The sequence below is a fragment of the Petromyzon marinus genome, chromosome 27 (genome assembly GCF_048934315.1).
Source record: "Petromyzon marinus isolate PM22_M1 ecotype Great Lakes invasive population chromosome 27, UKy_Petmar_22M1.pri1.0, whole genome shotgun sequence".
In the NCBI taxonomy this organism is placed as follows: Eukaryota; Metazoa; Chordata; class Hyperoartia; order Petromyzontiformes; family Petromyzontidae; genus Petromyzon; species Petromyzon marinus.
In genome coordinates, this window is record NC_133693.1 from 1874559 (window position 1) to 1896035 (window position 21477).

Consider the following 21477-nt stretch of genomic DNA (forward strand, 5'->3'; position numbering starts at 1 on the left):
GCCTGTGGCAGCCTGATTGTAGTGACTGTGGCAACCTGATTGTAGCGACTGTGGCAACCTGATTGTAGCGACTGTGGCAACCTGATTGTAGCGACTGTGGCAACCTGATTGTAGCGACTGTGGCAACCTGATTGTAGTGACTGTGGCAACCTGATTGTAGCGACTGTGGCAACCTGATTGTAGTGACTGTGGTAACCTGATTGTAGTGACTGTGGCAACCTGATTGTAGCGACTGTGGCAACCTGATTGTAGTGACTGTGGCAACCTGATTGTAGCGACTGTGGCAACCTGATTGTAGTGACTGTGGTAACCTGATTGTAGCGACTGTGGTAACCTGATTGTAGTGACTGTGGTAACCTGATTGTAGCGACTGTGGCAACCTGATTGTAGCGCCTGTGGCAGCCTGATTGTAGTGACTGTGGCAACCTGATTGTAGCGACTGTGGCAACCTGATTGTAGCGACTGTGGCAACCTGATTGTAGTGACTGTGGCAACCTGATTGTAGCGACTGTGGCAACGTGATTGTAGTGACTGTGGTAACCTGATTGTAGCGACTGTGGCAACCTGATTGTAGCGACTGTGGCAACCTGATTGTAGTGACTGTGGTAACCTGATTGTAGCGACTGTGGCAACCTGATTGTAGCGACTGTGGCAACCTGATTGTAGCGACTGTGGCAACCTGATTGTAGCGACTGTGGCAACCTGATTGTAGTGACTGTGGTAACCTGATTTTAGCGACTGTGGTAACCTGATTGTAGTGACTGTGGCAACCTGATTGTAGTGACTGTGGAGGGCTTCTCGGTGCTTCTCCCGACATGTGTGCTGACACTATTGACTAGTATGTCAGTAGTTACTAGTGACTAGTCATGTGTGGTGTGTAATATATAGATAGTAGACACTACTGACTAGTATGTCAATAGTGACTAGTCACTAGTCATGTGTGGTGTGTAATATATAGATAGTAGACACTACTGACTAGTATGTCAGTAGTTACTAGTGACTAGTCATGTGTGGTGTGTAATATATAGATAGTAGACATTACTGACTAGTATGTCAGTAGTGACTAGTGACTAGTCATGTGTGGTGTGTAATATATAGATAGTAGACACTACTGACTAGTATGTCATTAGTTACTAGTCACTAGTCATGTGTGGTGTGTAATATATATAGAGTAGTCACTACTGACTAATGTGTGAGTAGTTACTAGTCATGTGTGGTGTGTAATATATATAGTAGACACTACTGACTAGTATGTCAATAGTTACTAGTCACTAGTCATGTGTGGTGTGTAATATAGATAGTAGACACTACTGACTAGTATGTCAGTAGTTACTAGTCACTAGTCATGTGTGGTGTGTAATATAGATAGTAGACACTACTGACTAGTGTGTCAGTAGTTACTAGTCACTAGTCATGTGTGGTGTGTAATATATATAGTAGACACTACTGACTAGTGTGTCAGTAGTTACTAGTCACTAGTCACGTGTGGTGTGTAATATATATATACAGTAGACATTACTAACTAGTATGTCAATAGTTACTAGTCACTAGTCATGTGTGGTGTGTAATATATATAGTAGTCACTACTGACTAGTATGTCAGTAATTACTAGTCACTAGTCATGTGTGGTGTGTAATATATAGAGAGTAGTCACCTCTGACTAGTGTGTCAGTAGATACTAGTCACTAGTCATGTGTGGTGTGTAATATATATATAGTAGACACTACTGACTAGTATGTCAGTAGTTACTAGTCACTAGTCATGTGTGGTGTGTAATATATATAGTAGACAGTACTGACTAGTATGTCAGTAGTTACTAGTCACTAGTCATGTGTGGTGTGTAATATAGATAGTAGACACTACTGACTAGTGTGTCTGTAGTTACTAGTCTCTAGTCATGTGTGGTGTGTAATATATATAGTAGACACTACTGACTAGTATGTCAATAGTTACTAGTGACTAGTCATGTGTGGTGTGTAATATATATAGTAGACACTACTGACTAGTATGTCAATAGTTAATAGTCACTAGTCATGTGTGGTGTGTAATATATAGATAGTAGACACTACTGACTAGTATGTCAATAGTTACTAGTCACTAGTCATGTGTGGTGTGTAACATATAGATAGTAGACACTACTGACTAGTGTGTCAGTATGCGACTAATCACTAGTCATGTGTGGTGTGTAATATATAGTAGACACTACTGACTAGTGTGTCAGTAGTGACTAGTCACTAGTCATGTGTGGTGTGTAATATAGATAGTAGACACTACTGACTAGTGTGTCAGTAGTGACTAGTCACTAGTCATGTGTGGTGTGTAATATATAGTAGACACTACTGCCTAGTGTGTCAGTAGTGACTAGTCACTAGTCATGTGTGGTGTGTAATATAGATAGTAGACACTACTGACTAGTATGTCAGTAGTTACTAGTGACTAGTCATGTGTGGTGTGTAATATATAGATAGTAGACACTACTGACTAGTGTGTCAGTGGTTACTAGTCACTAGTCATGTGTGGTGTGTAATATATATAGTAGACACTACTGACTAGTATGTCAGTAGATTCTAGTCACTAGTCATGTGTGGTGTGTAATATATAGATAGTAGTCACTACTGACTAGTGTGTCAGTAGATACTAGTCACTAGTCATGTGTGGTGTGTAATATATATAGTAGACACTACTGACTAGTATGTCAATAGTTACTAGTCACTAGTCATGTGTGGTGTGTAATATAGATAGTAGACACTACTGACTAGTGTGTCAGTAGTTACTAGTCACTAGTCATGTGTGGTGTGTAATATAGATAGTAGACACTACTGACTAGTGTGTCAGTAGTTACTAGTCACTAGTCATGTGTGGTGTGTAATATATATAGTAGACAGTACTGACTAGTATGTCAGTAGTTACTAGTCACTAGTCATGTGTGGTGTGTAATATAGATAGTGGACACTACTGACTAGTGTGTCTGTAGTTACTAGTCTCTAGTCATGTGTGGTGTGTAATATATATAGTAGACACTACTGACTAGTATGTCAATAGTTACTAGTGACTAGTCATGTGTGGTGTGTAATATATATAGTAGACACTACTGACTAGTATGTCAATAGTTAATAGTCACTAGTCATGTGTGGTGTGTAATATATAGATAGTAGACACTACTGACTAGTATGTCAATAGTTACTAGTCACTAGTCATGTGTGGTGTGTAACATATAGATAGTAGACACTACTGACTAGTGTGTCAGTATGCGACTAATCACTAGTCATGTGTGGTGTGTAATATATAGTAGACACTACTGACTAGTGTGTCAGTAGTGACTAGTCACTAGTCATGTGTGGTGTGTAATATAGATAGTAGACACTACTGACTAGTGTGTCAGTAGTGACTAGTCACTAGTCATGTGTGGTGTGTAATATATAGTAGACACTACTGACTAGTGTGTCAGTAGTGACTAGTCACTAGTCATGTGTGGTGTGTAATATAGATAGTAGACACTACTGACTAGTATGTCAGTAGTTACTAGTGACTAGTCATGTGTGGTGTGTAATATATAGATAGTAGACACTACTGACTAGTGTGTCAGTGGTTACTAGTCACTAGTCATGTGTGGTGTGTAATATATATATAGTAGACACTACTGACTAGTATGTCAGTAGATTCTAGTCACTAGTCATGTGTGGTGTGTAATATATAGATAGTAGTCACTACTGACTAGTGTGTCAGTAGATACTAGTCACTAGTCATGTGTGGTGTGTAATATATATAGTAGACACTACTGACTAGTATGTCAATAGTTACTAGTCACTAGTCATGTGTGGTGTGTAATATAGATAGTAGACACTACTGACTAGTGTGTCAGTAGTTACTAGTCACTAGTCATGTGTGGTGTGTAATATAGATAGTAGACACTACTGACTAGTGTGTCAGTAGTTACTAGTCACTAGTCATGTGTGGTGTGTAATATATATAGTAGACAGTACTGACTAGTATGTCAGTAGTTACTAGTCACTAGTCATGTGTGGTGTGTAATATAGATAGTAGACACTACTGACTAGTGTGTCTGTAGTTACTAGTCTCTAGTCATGTGTGGTGTGTAATATATATAGTAGACACTACTGACTAGTATGTCAATAGTTACTAGTGACTAGTCATGTGTGGTGTGTAATATATATAGTAGACACTACTGACTAGTATGTCAATAGTTAATAGTCACTAGTCATGTGTGGTGTGTAATATATAGATAGTAGACACTACTGACTAGTATGTCAATAGTTACTAGTCACTAGTCATGTGTGGTGTGTAACATATAGATAGTAGACACTACTGACTAGTGTGTCAGTATGCGACTAATCACTAGTCATGTGTGGTGTGTAATATATAGTAGACACTACTGACTAGTGTGTCAGTAGTGACTAGTCACTAGTCATGTGTGGTGTGTAATATAGATAGTAGACACTACTGACTAGTGTGTCAGTAGTGACTAGTCACTAGTCATGTGTGGTGTGTAATATATAGTAGACACTACTGACTAGTGTGTCAGTAGTGACTAGTCACTAGTCATGTGTGGTGTGTAATATAGATAGTAGACACTACTGACTAGTATGTCAGTAGTTACTAGTGACTAGTCATGTGTGGTGTGTAATATATAGATAGTAGACACTACTGACTAGTGTGTCAGTGGTTACTAGTCACTAGTCATGTGTGGTGTGTAATATATATAGTAGACACTACTGACTAGTATGTCAGTAGATTCTAGTCACTAGTCATGTGTGGTGTGTAATATATAGATAGTAGTCACTACTGACTAGTGTGTCAGTAGATACTAGTCACTAGTCATGTGTGGTGTGTAATATATAGTAGACACTACTGACTAGTATGTCAATAGTTACTAGTCACTAGTCATGTGTGGTGTGTAATATAGATAGTAGACACTACTGACTAGTGTGTCAGTAGTTACTAGTCACTAGTCATGTGTGGTGTGTAATATAGATAGTAGACACTACTGACTAGTATGTCAGTAGTTACTAGTCACTAGTCATGTGTGGTGTGTAATATATATAGTAGACACTACTGACTAGTATGTCAGTAGTGACTAGTCACTAGTCATGTGTGGTGTGTAATATATAGATAGTAGACACTACTGACTAGTGTGTCAGTAGTGACTAGTCACTAGTCATGTGTGGTGTGTAATATATAGAGAGTGGACACTACTGACTAGTGTGTCAGTAGTTACTAGTCATGTGTGGTGTGTAATATATATAGTAGACACTACTGACTAGTATGTCAGAAATGACTAGTCACTAGTCATGTGTGGTGTGTAATATATATAGTAGACTCTACTGACTAGTGTGTCAGTAGTTACTAGTCACTAGTCATGTGTGGTGTGTAATATAGATAGTAGACACTACTGACTAGTATGTCAATAGTTACTAGTGACTAGTCATGTGTGGTGTGTAATATAGATAGTAGAAACTACTGACTAGTGTGTCAGTAGTTACTAGTCACTAGTCATGTGTGGTGTGTAATATATATAGTAGACACTACTGACTAGTATGTCAGTAGTTACTAGTCACTAGTCATGTGTGGTGTGTAATATATAGTAGACACTACTGACTAGTGTGTCAGTAGTTACTAGTCACTAGTCATGTGTGGTGTGTAATATATAGAGAGTAGTCACTACTGACTAGTGTGTCAGTAGATACTAGTCATATGTGGTGTGTAATATATACAGTAGACACTACTGACTAATGTGTCAGTAGTGACTAGTCACTAGTCATATGTTGTGTGTAATATATATACAGTAGACACTACTGACTAGTATGTCAGTAGTTACTAGTCACTAGTCATGTGTGGTGTGTAATATATATAGTAGACACTACTGACTAGTATGTCAATAGTTAATAGTCACTAGTCATGTGTGGTGTGTAATATATAGATAGTAGACACTACTGACTAGTATGTCAATAGTTACTAGTCACTAGTCATGTGTGGTGTGTAACATATAGATAGTAGACACTACTGACTAGTGTGTCAGTAGTGACTAGTCACTAGTCATGTGTGGTGTGTAATATATATAGTAGACACTACTGAATAGTATGTCAGTAGATTCTAGTCACTAGTCATGTGTGGTGTGTAATATATAGATAGTAGTCACTACTGACTAGTGTGTCAGTAGATACTAGTCACTAGTCATGTGTGGTGTGTAATATATATAGTAGACACTACTGACTAGTATGTCAATAGTTACTAGTCACTATTCATGTGTGGTGTGTAATATATAGATAGTAGACATTACTGACTAGTATGTCAGTAGTGACTAGTGACTAGTCATGTGTGGTGTGTAATATATAGATAGTAGACACTACTGACTAGTATGTCATTAGTTACTAGTCACTAGTCATGTGTGGTGTGTAATATATATAGTAGTCACTACTGACTAATGTGTGAGTAGTTACTAGTCATGTGTGGTGTGTAATATATATAGTAGACACTACTGACTAGTATGTCAATAGTTACTAGTCATGTGTGGTGTGTAATATATAGATAGTAGACACTACTGACTAGTATGTCAGTAGTTACTAGTCACTAGTCATGTGTGGTGTGTAATATAGATAGTAGACACTACTGACTAGTATGTCAATAGTTACTAGTCACTAGTCATGTGTGGTGTGTAATATATAGATAGTAGACACTACTGACTAGTATGTCAATAGTTACAAGTCACTAGTCATGTGTGGTGTGTAATATAGATAATAGACACTACTGACTAGTATGTCAATAGTGACTAGTCATGTGTGGTGTGTAATATATAGTAGACACTACTGACTAGTGTGTCAGTAGTTACTAGTCACTAGTCATGTGTGGTGTGTAATATATATACAGTAGACACTACTGACTAGTGTGTCAGTAGTTACTAGTCACTAGTCATGTGTGGTGTGTAATATAGATAGTAGACACTACTGACTAGTATGTCAATAGTTACTAGTCACTAGTCATGTGTGGTGTGTAATATAGATAGTAGACACTACTGACTAGTATGTCAATAGTTACTAGTCACTAGTCATGTGTGGTGTGTAATATATAGATAGTAGACACTACTGACTAGTATGTCAATAGTTACTAGTCACTATTCATGTGTGGTGTGTAATATAGATAGTAGACACTACTGACTAGTATGTCAATAGTGACTAGTCACTAGTCATGTGTGGTGTGTAATATATAGTAGACACTACTGACTAGTGTGTCAATAGTTACTAGTCACTAGTCATGTGTGGTGTGTAATATAGATAGTAGACACTACTGACTAGTATGTCAGTAGTTACTAGTCACTAGTCATGTGTGGTGTGTAATATAGATAGTAGACACTACTGACTAGTGTGTCAGTAGTTACTAGTCACTAGTCATGTGTGGTGTGTAATATATATAGTAGACACTACTGACTAGTGTGTCAGTAGTTACTAGTCACTAGTCATGTGTGGTGTGTAATATATATACAGTAGACATTACTAACTAGTATGTCAATAGTTACTAGTCACTAGTCATGTGTGGTGTGTAATATATATAGTAGTCACTACTGACTAGTATGTCAGTAATTACTAGTCACTAGTCATGTGTGGTGTGTAATATATAGAGAGTAGTCACCTCTGACTAGTGTGTCAGTAGATACTAGTCACTAGTCATGTGTGGTGTGTAATATATATACAGTAGACACTCTGACTAGTATGTCAGTAGTTACTAGTCACTAGTCATGTGTGGTGTGTAATATAGATAGTAGACACAACTGACAAGTGTGTCAGTAGTTACTAGTGACTAGTCATGTGTGGTGTGTAATATAGATAGTAGACACTACTGACTAGTGTGTCTGTAGTTACTAGTCTCTAGTCATGTGTGGTGTGTAATATATATAGTAGACACTACTGACTAGTATGTCAATAGTTACTAGTGACTAGTCATGTGTGGTGTGTAATATATATAGTAGACACTACTGACTAGTATGTCAATAGTTAATAGTCACTAGTCATTTGTGGTGTGTAATATATAGATAGTAGACACTACTGACTAGTATGTCAATAGTTACTAGTCACTAGTCATGTGTGGTGTGTAACATATAGATAGTAGACACTACTGACTAGTGTGTCAGTATCTGACTAATCACTAGTCATGTGTGGTGTGTAATATATAGTAGACACTAATGACTAGTGTGTCAGTAGTGACTAGTCACTAGTCATGTGTGGTGTGTAATATAGATAGTAGACACTACTGACTAGTGTGTCAGTAGTGACTAGTCACTAGTCATGTGTGGTGTGTAATATATAGTAGACACTACTGACTAGTGTGTCAGTAGTGACTAGTCACTAGTCATGTGTGGTGTGTAATATAGATAGTAGACACTACTGACTAGTATGTCAGTAGTTACTAGTGACTAGTCATGTGTGGTGTGTAATATATAGATAGTAGACACTACTGACTAGTGTGTCAGTAGTTACTAGTCACTAGTCATGTGTGGTGTGTAATATATATAGTAGACACTACTGACTAGTATGTCAGTAGATTCTAGTCACTAGTCATGTGTGGTGTGTAATATATAGATAGTAGTCACTACTGACTAGTGTGTCAGTAGATACTAGTCTCTAGTCATGTGTGGTGTGTAATATATATAGTAGACACTACTGACTAGTATGTCAATAGTTACTAGTCACTAGTCATGTGTGGTGTGTAATATAGATAGTAGACACTACTGACTAGTGTGTCAGTAGTTACTAGTCACTAGTCATGTGTGGTGTGTAATATAGATAGTAGACACTACTGACTAGTATGTCAGTAGTTACTAGTCACTAGTCATGTGTGGTGTGTAATATATATAGTAGACACTACTGACTAGTATGTCAGTAGTGACTAGTCACTAGTCATGTGTGGTGTGTAATATATAGATAGTATACACTACTGACTAGTGTGTCAGTAGTGACTAGTCACTAGTCATGTGTGGTGTGTAATATATAGAGAGTGGACACTACTGACTAGTGTGTCAGTAGTTACTAGTCATGTGTGGTGTGTAATATATATAGTAGACACTACTGACTAGTATTTCAGTAGTGACTAGTCACTAGTCATGTGTGGTGTGTAATATATATATATAGTAGACTCTACTGACTAGTGTGTCAGTAGCTACTAGTCACTAGTCATGTGTGGTGTGTAATATAGATAGTAGACACTACTGACTAGTATGTCAATAGTTACTAGTGACTAGTCATGTGTGGTGTGTAATATAGATAGTAGAAACTACTGACTAGTGTGTCAGTAGTTACTAGTCACTAGTCATGTGTGGTGTGTAATATATATCGTAGACACTACTGACTAGTATGTCAGTAGTTACTAGTCACTAGTCATGTGTGGTGTGTAATATATATAGTAGACACTACTGACTAGTGTGTCAGTAGTTACTAGTCACTAGTCATGTGTGGTGTGTAATATATAGAGAGTAGTCACTACTGACTAGTGTGTCAGTAGATACTAGTCATATGTGGTGTGTAATATATACAGTAGACACTACTGACTAATGTGTCAGTAGTGACTAGTCACTAGTCATATGTGGTGTGTAATATATATATATATACAGTAGACACTACTGACTAGTATGTCAGTAGTTACTAGTCACTAGTCATGTGTGGTGTGTAATATATAGATAGTAGTCACTACTGACTAGTGTGTCAGTAGTTACTAGTCACTAGTCATGTGTGGTGTGTAATATAGATAGTAGACACTACTGACTAGTGTGTCAGTAGTTACTAGTCACTAGTCATGTGTGGTGTGTAATATATAGATAGTAGACACTACTGACTAGTATGTCAGTAGTGACTAGTCACTAGTCATGTGTGGTGTGTAATATATAGATAGTAGACACTACTGACTAGTGTGTCAGTAGTTACTAGTCACTAGTCATGTGTGGTGTGTAATATATATAGTAGACACTACTGACTAGTATGTCAGTAGTGACTAGTCACTAGTCATGTGTGGTGTGTAATATATATATATAGTAGACTCTACTGACTAGTGTGTCAGTAGTTACTAGTCACTAGTCATGTGTGGTGTGTAATATAGATAGTAGACACTACTGACTAGTATGTCAATAGTTACTAATGACTAGTCATGTGTGGTGTGTAATATATATAGTAGACACTACTGACTAGTGTGTCAGTAGTTACTAGTCACTAGTCATGTGTGGTGTGTAATATATATAGTAGACACTACTGACTAGTGTGTCAGTAGTGACTAGTTACTAGTCATGTGTGGTGTGTAATATATATAGTAGACACTACTGACTAGTATGTCAATAGTTACTAGTGACTAGTCATGTGTGGTGTGTAATATAGATAGTAGACACTACTGAATAGTGTGTCAGTAGTTACTAGTCACTAGTCATGTGTGGTGTGTAATATAGATAGTAGACACTACTGACTAGTATGTCAGTAGTTACTAGTCACTAGTCATGTGTGGTGTGTAATATATATAGTAGACACTACTGACTAGTGTGTCAGTAGTTACTAGTCAGTAGTCATGTGTGGTGTGTAATATATAGAGAGTAGTCACTACTGACTAGTGTGTCAGTAGATACTAGTCACTAGTCATATGTGGTGTGTAATATATACAGTAGACACTACTGACTAATGTGTCAGTAGTGACTAGTCACTAGTCATATGTGGTGTGTAATATATATACAGTAGACACTACTGACTAGTATGTCAGTAGTTACTAGTCACTAGTCATGTGTGGTGTGTAATATAGATAGTAGACACTACTGACTAGTGTGTCAGTAGATACTAGTCACTAGTCATATGTGGTGTGTAATATATACAGTAGACACTACTGACTAATGTGTCAGTAGTGACTAGTCACTAGTCATATGTGGTGTGTAATATATATATATACAGTAGACACTACTGACTAGTGTGTCAGTAGTTACTAGTCACTAGTCATGTGTGGTGTGTAATATATATATAGTAGACACTACTGACTAGTGTGTCAGTAGTGACTAGTTACTAGTCATGTGTGGTGTGTAATATATATAGTAGACACTACTGACTAGTATGTCAATAGTTACTAGTGACTAGTCATGTGTGGTGTGTAATATAGATAGTAGACACTACTGACTAGTATGTCAGTAGTTACTAGTCACTAGTCATGTGTGGTGTGTAATATATATAGTAGACACTACTGACTAGTGTGTCAGTAGTTACTAGTTAGTAGTCATGTGTGGTGTGTAATATATAGAGTAGTCACTACTGACTAGTGTGTCAGTAGATACTAGTCACTAGTCATATGTGGTGTGTAATATATACAGTAGACACTACTGACTAATGTGTCAGTAGTGACTAGTCACTAGTCATATGTGGTGTGTAATATATATACAGTAGACACTACTGACTAGTATGTCAGTAGTTACTAGTCACTAGTCATGTGTGGTGTGTAATATAGATAGTAGACACTACTGACTGGTATGTCAATAGTTACTAGTGACTAGTCATGTGTGATGTGTAATATATATAGTAGACACTACTGACTAGTATGTCAATAGTTAATATTCACTAGTCATGTGTGGTGTGTAATATATAGATAGTAGACACTACTGACTAGTATGTCAATAGTTACTAGTCACTAGTCATGTGTGGTGTGTAACATATAGATAGTAGACACTACTGACTAGTGTGTCAGTAGTGACTAGTCACTAGTCATGTGTGGTGTGTAATATATATAGTAGACACTACTGACTAGTGTGTCAGTAGTTACTAGTCACTAGTCATGTGTGGTGTGTAATATAGATAGTAGACACTACTGCCTAGTATGTCAATAGTTACTAGTGACTAGTCATGTGTGGTGTGTAATATAGATAGTAGAAACTACTGACTAGTGTGTCAGTAGTTACTAGTCACTAGTCATGTGTGGTGTGTAATATATATAGTAGACACTACTGACTAGTATGTCAGTAGTTACTAGTCACTAGTCATGTGTGGTGTGTAATATATATAGTAGACACTACTGACTAGTGTGTCAGTAGTTACTAGTCACTAGTCATGTGTGGTGTGTAATATATAGAGAGTAGTCACTACTGACTAGTGTGTCAGTAGATACTAGTCATATGTGGTGTGTAATATATACAGTAGACACTACTGACTAATGTGTCAGTAGTGACTAGTCACTAGTCATATGTGGTGTGTAATATATATACAGTAGACACTACTGACTAGTATGTCAGTAGTTACTAGTCACTAGTCATGTGTGGTGTGTAATATATATAGTAGACACTACTGACTAGTATGTCAATAGTTAATAGTCACTAGTCATGTGTGGTGTGTAATATATAGATAGTAGACACTACTGACTAGTATGTCAATAGTTACTAGTCACTAGTCATGTGTGGTGTGTAACATATAGATAGTAGACACTACTGACTAGTGTGTCAGTAGTGACTAGTCACTAGTCATGTGTGGTGTGTAATATATATAGTAGACACTACTGAATAGTATGTCAGTAGATTCTAGTCACTAGTCATGTGTGGTGTGTAATATATAGATAGTAGTCACTACTGACTAGTGTGTCAGTAGATACTAGTCACTAGTCATGTGTGGTGTGTAATATATATAGTAGACACTACTGACTAGTATGTCAATAGTTACTAGTCACTATTCATGTGTGGTGTGTAATATAGATAGTAGACACTACTGACTAGTGTGTCAGTAGTTACTAGTCACTAGTCATGTGTGGTGTGTAACATAGATAGTAGACACTACTGACTAGTGTGTCAGTAGTTACTAGTCACTAGTCATGTGTGGTGTGTAATATATAGATAGTAGACACTACTGACTAGTATGTCAGTAGTGACTAGTCACTAGTCATGTGTGGTGTGTAATATATAGATAGTAGACACTACTGACTAGTGTGTCAGTAGTTACTAGTCACTAGTCATGTGTGGTGTGTAATATATATAGTAGACACTACTGACTAGTATGTCAGTAGTGACTAGTCACTAGTCATGTGTGGTGTGTAATATATATAGTAGACTCTACTGACTAGTGTGTCAGTAGTTACTAGTCACTAGTCATGTGTGGTGTGTAATATAGATAGTAGACACTACTGACTAGTATGTCAATAGTTACTAGTGACTAGTCATGTGTGGTGTGTAATATATATAGTAGACACTACTGACTAGTGTGTCAGTAGTTACTAGTCACTAGTCATGTGTGGTGTGTAATATATATATATATAGTAGACACTACTGACTAGTGTGTCAGTAGTGACTAGTTACTAGTCATGTGTGGTATGTAATATATATAGTAGACACTATTGACTAGTATGTCAATAGTTACTAGTGACTAGTCATGTGTGGTGTGTAATATAGATAGTAGACACTACTGAATAGTGTGTCAGTAGTTACTAGTCACTAGTCATGTGTGGTGTGTAATATAGATAGTAGACACTACTGACTAGTATGTCAGTAGTTACTAGTCACTAGTCATGTGTGGTGTGTAATATATATAGTAGACACTACTGACTAGTGTGTCAGTAGTTACTAGTCAGTAGTCATGTGTGGTGTGTAATATATAGAGAGTAGTCACTACTGACTAGTGTGTCAGTAGATACTAGTCACTAGTCATATGTGGTGTGTAATATATACAGTAGACACTACTGACTAATGTGTCAGTAGTGACTAGTCACTAGTCATATGTGGTGTGTAATATATATACAGTAGACACTACTGACTAGTATGTCAGTAGTTACTAGTCACTAGTCATGTGTGGTGTGTAATATAGATAGTAGACACTACTGACTGGTATGTCAATAGTTACTAGTGACTAGTCATGTGTGATGTGTAATATATATAGTAGACACTACTGACTAGTATGTCAATAGTTAATATTCACTAGTCATGTGTGGTGTGTAATATATAGATAGTAGACACTACTGACTAGTATGTCAATAGTTACTAGTCACTAGTCATGTGTGGTGTGTAACATATAGATAGTAGACACTACTGACTAGTGTGTCAGTAGTGACTAGTCACTAGTCATGTGTGGTGTGTAATATATATAGTAGACACTACTGACTAGCGTGTCAGTAGTGACTAGTCACTAGTCATGTGCGGTGTGTAATATAGATAGTAAACACTACTGACTAGTATGTCAGTAGTTACTAGTGACTAGTCATGTGTGGTGTGCAATATATAGATAGTAGACACTACTGACTAGTGTGTCAGTAGTTACTAGTCACTAGTCATGTGTGGTGTGTATATATAGTAGACACTACTGACTAGTATGTCAGTAGATTCTAGTCACTAGTCATGTGTGGTGTGTAATATATAGATAGTAGTCACTACTGACTAGTGTGTCAGTAGATACTAGTCACTAGTCATGTGTGGTGTGTAATATATATATAGTAGACACTACTGACTAGTATGTCAATAGTTACTAGTCACTATTCATGTGTGGTGTGTAATATAGATAGTAGACACTACTGACTAGTGTGTCAGTAGTTACTAGTCACTAGTGGTGTGTGGTGTGTAATATAGATAGTAGACACTACTTACTAGTGTGTCAGTAGTTACTAGTCACTAGTCATGTGTGGTGTGCAGTATAGATAGTAGACACTACTGACTAGTGTGTCAGTAGTTACTAGTCATGTGTGGTGTGTAATATATAGATAGTAGACACTACTGACTAGTATGTCAGTAGTGACTAGTCACTAGTCATGTGTGGTGTGTAATATATAGATAGTAGACACTACTGACTAGTGTGTCAGTAGTGACTAGTCACTAGTCACGTGTGGTGTGTAATATATAGAGAGTAGACACTACTGACTAGTGTGTCAGTAGTTACTAGTCACTAGTAATGTGTGGTGTGTAATATATATAGTAGACACTACTGACCAGTATGTCAGTAGTGACTAGTCACTAGTCATGTGTGGTGTGTAATATATATAGTAGACTCTACTGACTAGTGTGTCAGTAGTTACTAGTGACTAGTCATGTGTGGTGTGTAATATAGATAGTAGACACTACTGACTAGTATGTCAATAGTTACTAGTGACTAGTCATGTGTGGTGTGTAATATAGATAGTAGACACTACTGACTAGTGTGTCAGTAGTTACTAGTCACTAGTCATGTGTGGTGTGTAATATATATAGTAGACACTACTGACTAGTGTGTCAGTAGTTACTAGTCACTAGTCATGTGTGGTGTGTAATATATAGAGAGTAGTCACTACTGACTAGTGTGTCAGTAGATACTAGTCACTAGTCATATGTGGTGTGTAATATATACAGTAGACACTACTGACTAATGTTTCAGTAGTGACTAGTCACTAGTCATATGTGGTGTGTAATATATACAGTAACACTACTGACTAGTATGTCAGTAGTTACTAGTCACTAGTCATGTGTGGTGTGTAATATATAGTAGACACTACTGACTAGTATGTCAGTAGATTCTAGTCACTAGTCATGTATGGTGTGTAATATATAGAGTAGTCACTACAGACTAGTGTGTCAGTAGATACTAGTCACTAGTCATGTGTGGTGTGTAATATATAGATAGTAGACACTACTGACTAGTATGTCAGTAGTGACTAGTCACTAGTCATGTGTGGTGTGTAATATATATAGTAGACTCTACTGACTAGTGTGTCAGTAGTTACTAGTCACTAGTCATGTGTGGTGTGTAATATAGATAGTAGACACTACTGACTAGTATGTCAATAGTTACTAGTGACTAGTCATGTGTGGTGTGTAATATAGATAGTAGACACTACTGAATAGTGTGTCAGTAGTTACTAGTCACTAGTCATGTGTGGTGTGTAATATAGATAGTAGACACTACTGACTAGTATGTCAGTAGTTACTAGTCACTAGTCATGTGTGGTGTGTAATATATATGGTAGACACTACTGACTAGTGTGTCAGTAGTTACTAGTCAGTAGTCATGTGTGGTGTGTAATATATAGAGAGTAGTCACTACTGACTAGTGTGTCAGTAGATACTAGTCACTAGTCATATGTGGTGTGTAATATATACAGTAGACACTACTGACTAATGTGTCAGTAGTGACTAGTCACTAGTCATATGTGGTGTGTAATATATATACAGTAGACACTACTGACTAGTATGTCAGTAGTTACTAGTCACTAGTCATGTGTGGTGTGTAATATAGATAGTAGACACTACTGACTGGTATGTCAATAGTTACTAGTGACTAGTCATGTGTGATGTGTAATATATATAGTAGACACTACTGACTAGTATGTCAATAGTTAATATTCACTAGTCATGTGTGGTGTGTAATATATAGATAGTAGACACTACTGACTAGTATGTCAATAGTTACTAGTTACTAGTCATGTGTGGTGTGTAACATATAGATAGTAGACACTACTGACTAGTGTGTCAGTAGTGACTAGTCACTAGTCATGTGTGGTGTGTAATATATATAGTAGACACTACTGACTAGCGTGTCAGTAGTGACTAGTCACTAGTCATGTGCGGTGTGTAATATAGATAGTAAACACTACTGACTAGTATGTCAGTAGTTACTAGTGACTAGTCATGTGTGGTGTGCAATATATAGATAGTAGACACTACTGACTAGTGTGTCAGTAGTTACTAGTCATTAGTCATGTGTGGTGTATATATAGTAGACACTACTGACTAGTATGTCAGTAGATTCTAGTCACTAGTCATTTGTGGTGTGTAATATATAGATAGTAGTCACTACTGACTAGTGTGTCAGTAGATACTAGTCACTAGTCATGTGTGGTGTGTAATATATATATAGTAGACACTACTGACTAGTATGTCAATAGTTACTAGTCACTATTCATGTGTGGTGTGTAATATAGATAGTAGACACTACTGACTAGTGTGTCAGTAGTTACTAGTCACTAGTGGTGTGTGGTGTGTAATATAGATAGTAGACACTACTGACTAGTGTGTCAGTAGTTACTAGTCACTAGTCATGTGTGGTGTGCAGTATAGATAGTAGACACTACTGACTAGTGTGTCAGTAGTTACTAGTCACTAGTCATGTGTGGTGTGTAATATATAGATAGTAGACACTACTGACTAGTATGTCAGTAGTGACTAGTCACTAGTCATGTGTGGTGTGTAATATATAGAGAGTAGACACTACTGACTAGTGTGTCAGTAATTACTAGTCACTAGTAATGTGTGGTGTGTAATATATATAGTAGACACTACTGACTAGTATGTCAGTAGTGACTAGTCACTAGTCATGTGTGGTGTGTAATATATATAGTAGACTCTACTGACTAGTGTGTCAGTAGTTACTAGTGACTAGTCATGTGTGGTGTGTAATATAGATAGTAGACACTACTGACTAGTATGTCAATATTTACTAGTGACTAGTCATGTGTGGTGTGTAATATAGATAGTAGACACTACTGACTAGTGTGTCAGTAGTTACTAGTCACTAGTCATGTGTGGTGTGTAATATATATAGTAGACACTACTGACTAGTGTGTCAGTAGTTACTAGTCACTAGTCATGTGTGGTGTGTAATATATAGAGAGTAGTCACTACTGACTAGTGTGTCAGTAGATACTAGTCACTAGTCATATGTGGTGTGTAATATATACAGTAGACACTACTGACTAATGTTTCAGTAGTGACTAGTCACTAGTCATATGTGGTGTGTAATATATACAGTAACACTACTGACTAGTATGTCAGTAGTTACTAGTCACTAGTCATGTGTGGTGTGTAATATATAGTAGACACTACTGACTAGTATGTCAGTAGATTCTAGTCACTAGTCATGTATGGTGTGTAATATATAGAGTAGTCACTACAGACTAGTGTGTCAGTAGATACTAGTCACTAGTCATGTGTGGTGTGCATTATATATAGTAGACACTACTGACTAGTGTGTGAGTAGTTACTAGTCACTAGTCATGTGTGGTGTGTAATATATATAGTAGACACTACTGACTAGTGTGTCAGTAGTTACTAGTCACTAGTCATGTGTGGTGTGTAATATATAGAGAGTAGACACTACTGACTAGTGTATTTATATTGTGTAATATATATAGTCAGAAGGTACTCATGACTAGTATGTGTAGGATGTGTAAGCATAGTCAGGAGATACTACTAACTCGGTAGAAACTACTGACTAGTGTATGTAGGGTGTGTAATATAGTCAGTAGATACTATTGACTATATGACTGACTTGTATGAAGGGTGTGTAGGAATGTACGTAGATACTACTGACTCTATTGTATGTAGAGTGTGTAGGCATGTATGTAGATACTACTGACTCTATTGTACGTAGGGTGTGTATGTACATATGTAGATACTACTGACTATTGTATGTAGGGTGTGTAGGCATGTATGTAGATACTACTGACTGTATTGTATGTAGGGTGTGTAGGCATGTATGTAGACACTACTGACTATTGTACGTAGGGTGTGTAGGCATGTATGTAGATACTACTGACTATTGTATGTAGGGTGTGTATGTATATATGTAGATACTACTCACTCTATTGTATGTAGGGTGTGTATGCATGTATGTAGATACTACTGACTATTGTATGTAGGGTGTGTAGGCATGTACAGTGAGGGAAAAAAGTATTTGATCCCCTGCTGATTTTGTACGTTTGCCCACTGACAAAGAAATGATCAGTCTATAATTTTAATGGTAGGTTTATCTGAACAGTGAGAGACAGAATAACAACAACAACATCCAGAAAAACGCATGTCAAAAATGTTATAAGTTGATTTGCATTTTAATGAGGGAAATAAGTACTTGACCCCTCTGCAAAACATGACTTAGTACTTGGTGGCAAAACCTTTTTGGCAATCACAGAGGTCAGACGTTGCTTGTAGTTGGCCACAAGGTTTGCACACATCTCAGGAGGGATTTTGTCCCACTCCTCTTTGCAGATCTTCTCCAAGTCATTAAGGTTTCGAGGTTGACGTTTGGCAACTCGAACCTTCAGCTCCCTCCACAGATTTTCTATGGGATTAAGGTCTGGACACTGGCTAGGCCACTCCAGGACCTTAATGTGCTTCTTCTTGAGCCACTCCTTTGTTGCCTTGGCCGTGTGTTTTTGGTCATTGTCATGCTGGAATACCCATCCACGACCTATTTTCAATGCCCTGGCTGAGGGAAGGAGGTTCTCACCCAAGATTTGACGGTACATGGCCCCGTCCATCGTCCCTTTGATGCGGTTAAGTTGTCCTGTTCCCTTAGCAGACAAACACCCCCAAAGCATAATGTTTCCACCTCCATGTTTGACGGTGGGGATGGTGTTCTTGGTGTCATAGGCAGCATTCCTCCTCCTCCAAACACGGCGAATTGAGTTGATGCCAAAGAGCTCCATTTTGGTCTCAACTGACCACAACACTTTCACCCAGTTGTCCTGATTCATTCAGATGTTCATTGGCAAACTTCAGACGGGCATGTATATGTGCTTTCTTGAGCAGGGGGGCCTTGCGGGCGCTGCAGGATTTCAGTCCTTCATGGCGTAGTGTGTTACCAATTGTTTTCTTGGTGACTATGGTCCCAGCTGCATTGAGATCATTGACAAGATCCTCCCGTGTAGTTCTGGGCTGATTCCTCACCATTCTCATGATCATTGCAACTCCACGAGGTGAGATCTTGCATGGAGCCCCAGGCCGAGGGAGATTGACAGTTCTTTTGTGTTTCTTCCATTTGCAAATAATCGCACCATCTGTTGTTACCTTCTCACCAAGCTGCTTGGCAATGGTCTTGTAGCCCATTCCAGCCTTGTGTAGGTCTACAATCTTGTCCCTGACATCCTTGGAGAGCTCTTTGGTCTTGGCCATGGTGGAGAGTTTGGAATCTGATTGATTGATTTCTTCTGTGGACAGGTGTCTTTTATAAGGTAACGAGCTGAGATTAGGAGCACACTCTTAAAGGGAGTGCTCCTAATCTCAGCTTGTTACCTGTATAAAAGACACCTGGGAGCCAGAAATCTTTCTGATTGAGAGGGGGTCAAATACTTATTTCCCTCATTAAAATGCAAATCAACTTATAACATTTTTGACGTGCATTTTTCTGGATATTCTTGTTGTTATTCTGTCTCTCACTGTTCAAATAAACCTACCATTAAAATTATAGGCGGATCATTTCTTTGTCAGTGGGCAAACGTACAAAATCAGCAGGGGATCAAATACTTTTTTCCCTCACTGTATGTAGATACTACTGACTATTGTACGTAGGGTGTGTAGGCATGCATGTAGATACTACTGACTATTGTATGTAGGGTGTGTAGGCATGTATGTAGATACTACTGACTATTGTATGTAGGGTGTGTCTGCATGTATGTAGATACTACTGACTATTGTATGTGGGGTGTGTATGTATATATGTAGAGACTACTGACTATTGTATGGAGGGTGTGTATGTATATATGCAGGTACTACTGACTCTATTGTACGTAGGGTGTGTAGGCATGTATGTAGATACTACTGACTATTGTATCTAGGGTGTGTATGTATATATGTAGATACTACTGACCATATTGTATGTAGGGTGTGTAGGCATGTATGTAGACACTACTGACTCTATTGTACGTAGGGTGTGTAGGCATGTATGTAGATACTACTGACTATTGTATGTAGGGTGTGTAGTCATGTATGTAGATACTACTGACTATTGTATGGAGGGTGTGTATGTATATATGTAGATACTACTGACTATTGTATGTAGGATGTCTATGTATATATGTAGATACTCCTGACTATTGTATGTAGGGTGTTTATGTATATATGTAGATACTACTGACTGTTGTATGTATGGTGTGTATGTATATATGTTACATACTACTGACTATTGTATGTAGGGTGTGTATGTATATATGTAGATACTACTGTCTATTGTATGTAGGGTATGTATATATGTAGATTCTACTGACTATTGTATGTAGGGTGTGTATGTATATATGTAGATACTACTGACTATTGTATGTAGGGTGTGTATGTATATATGTAGATACTACTGTCTATTTATGTAGGGTGTGTATGTATATATGTAGATACTACTGACTATTGTATGTAGGGTGTGTATGTATATATGTAAATACTACTGACTATTGTATGTAGGGTGTGTGTGTAGATTCAGGCCTTCGGAAAGGCTCTCATCATTTAGTTGACGGACAAAGGGAATGCTCCTAGTTTAACACGTAGGAGGCTTTCGCGACCAATATCATCCATAATAGAGGTTTTTTTGGGTTAGATCGCTTCAATATATAAACGTGTCACCACCCGACACAGCGAGTGAGTGAGGGTTGTCACGTAAACAGAACAATGTTGTGGCTTGGCTCTCCAACACACCGGTGTGCTGTACTATGCGAATTGGCACGTTCTGTGTGCCACCACGACACCTCTAATTTTTGGTCGTCCACCGCATCTCTCCACTGCTGTCATGGTATGAAATAAACTCTTTGCCA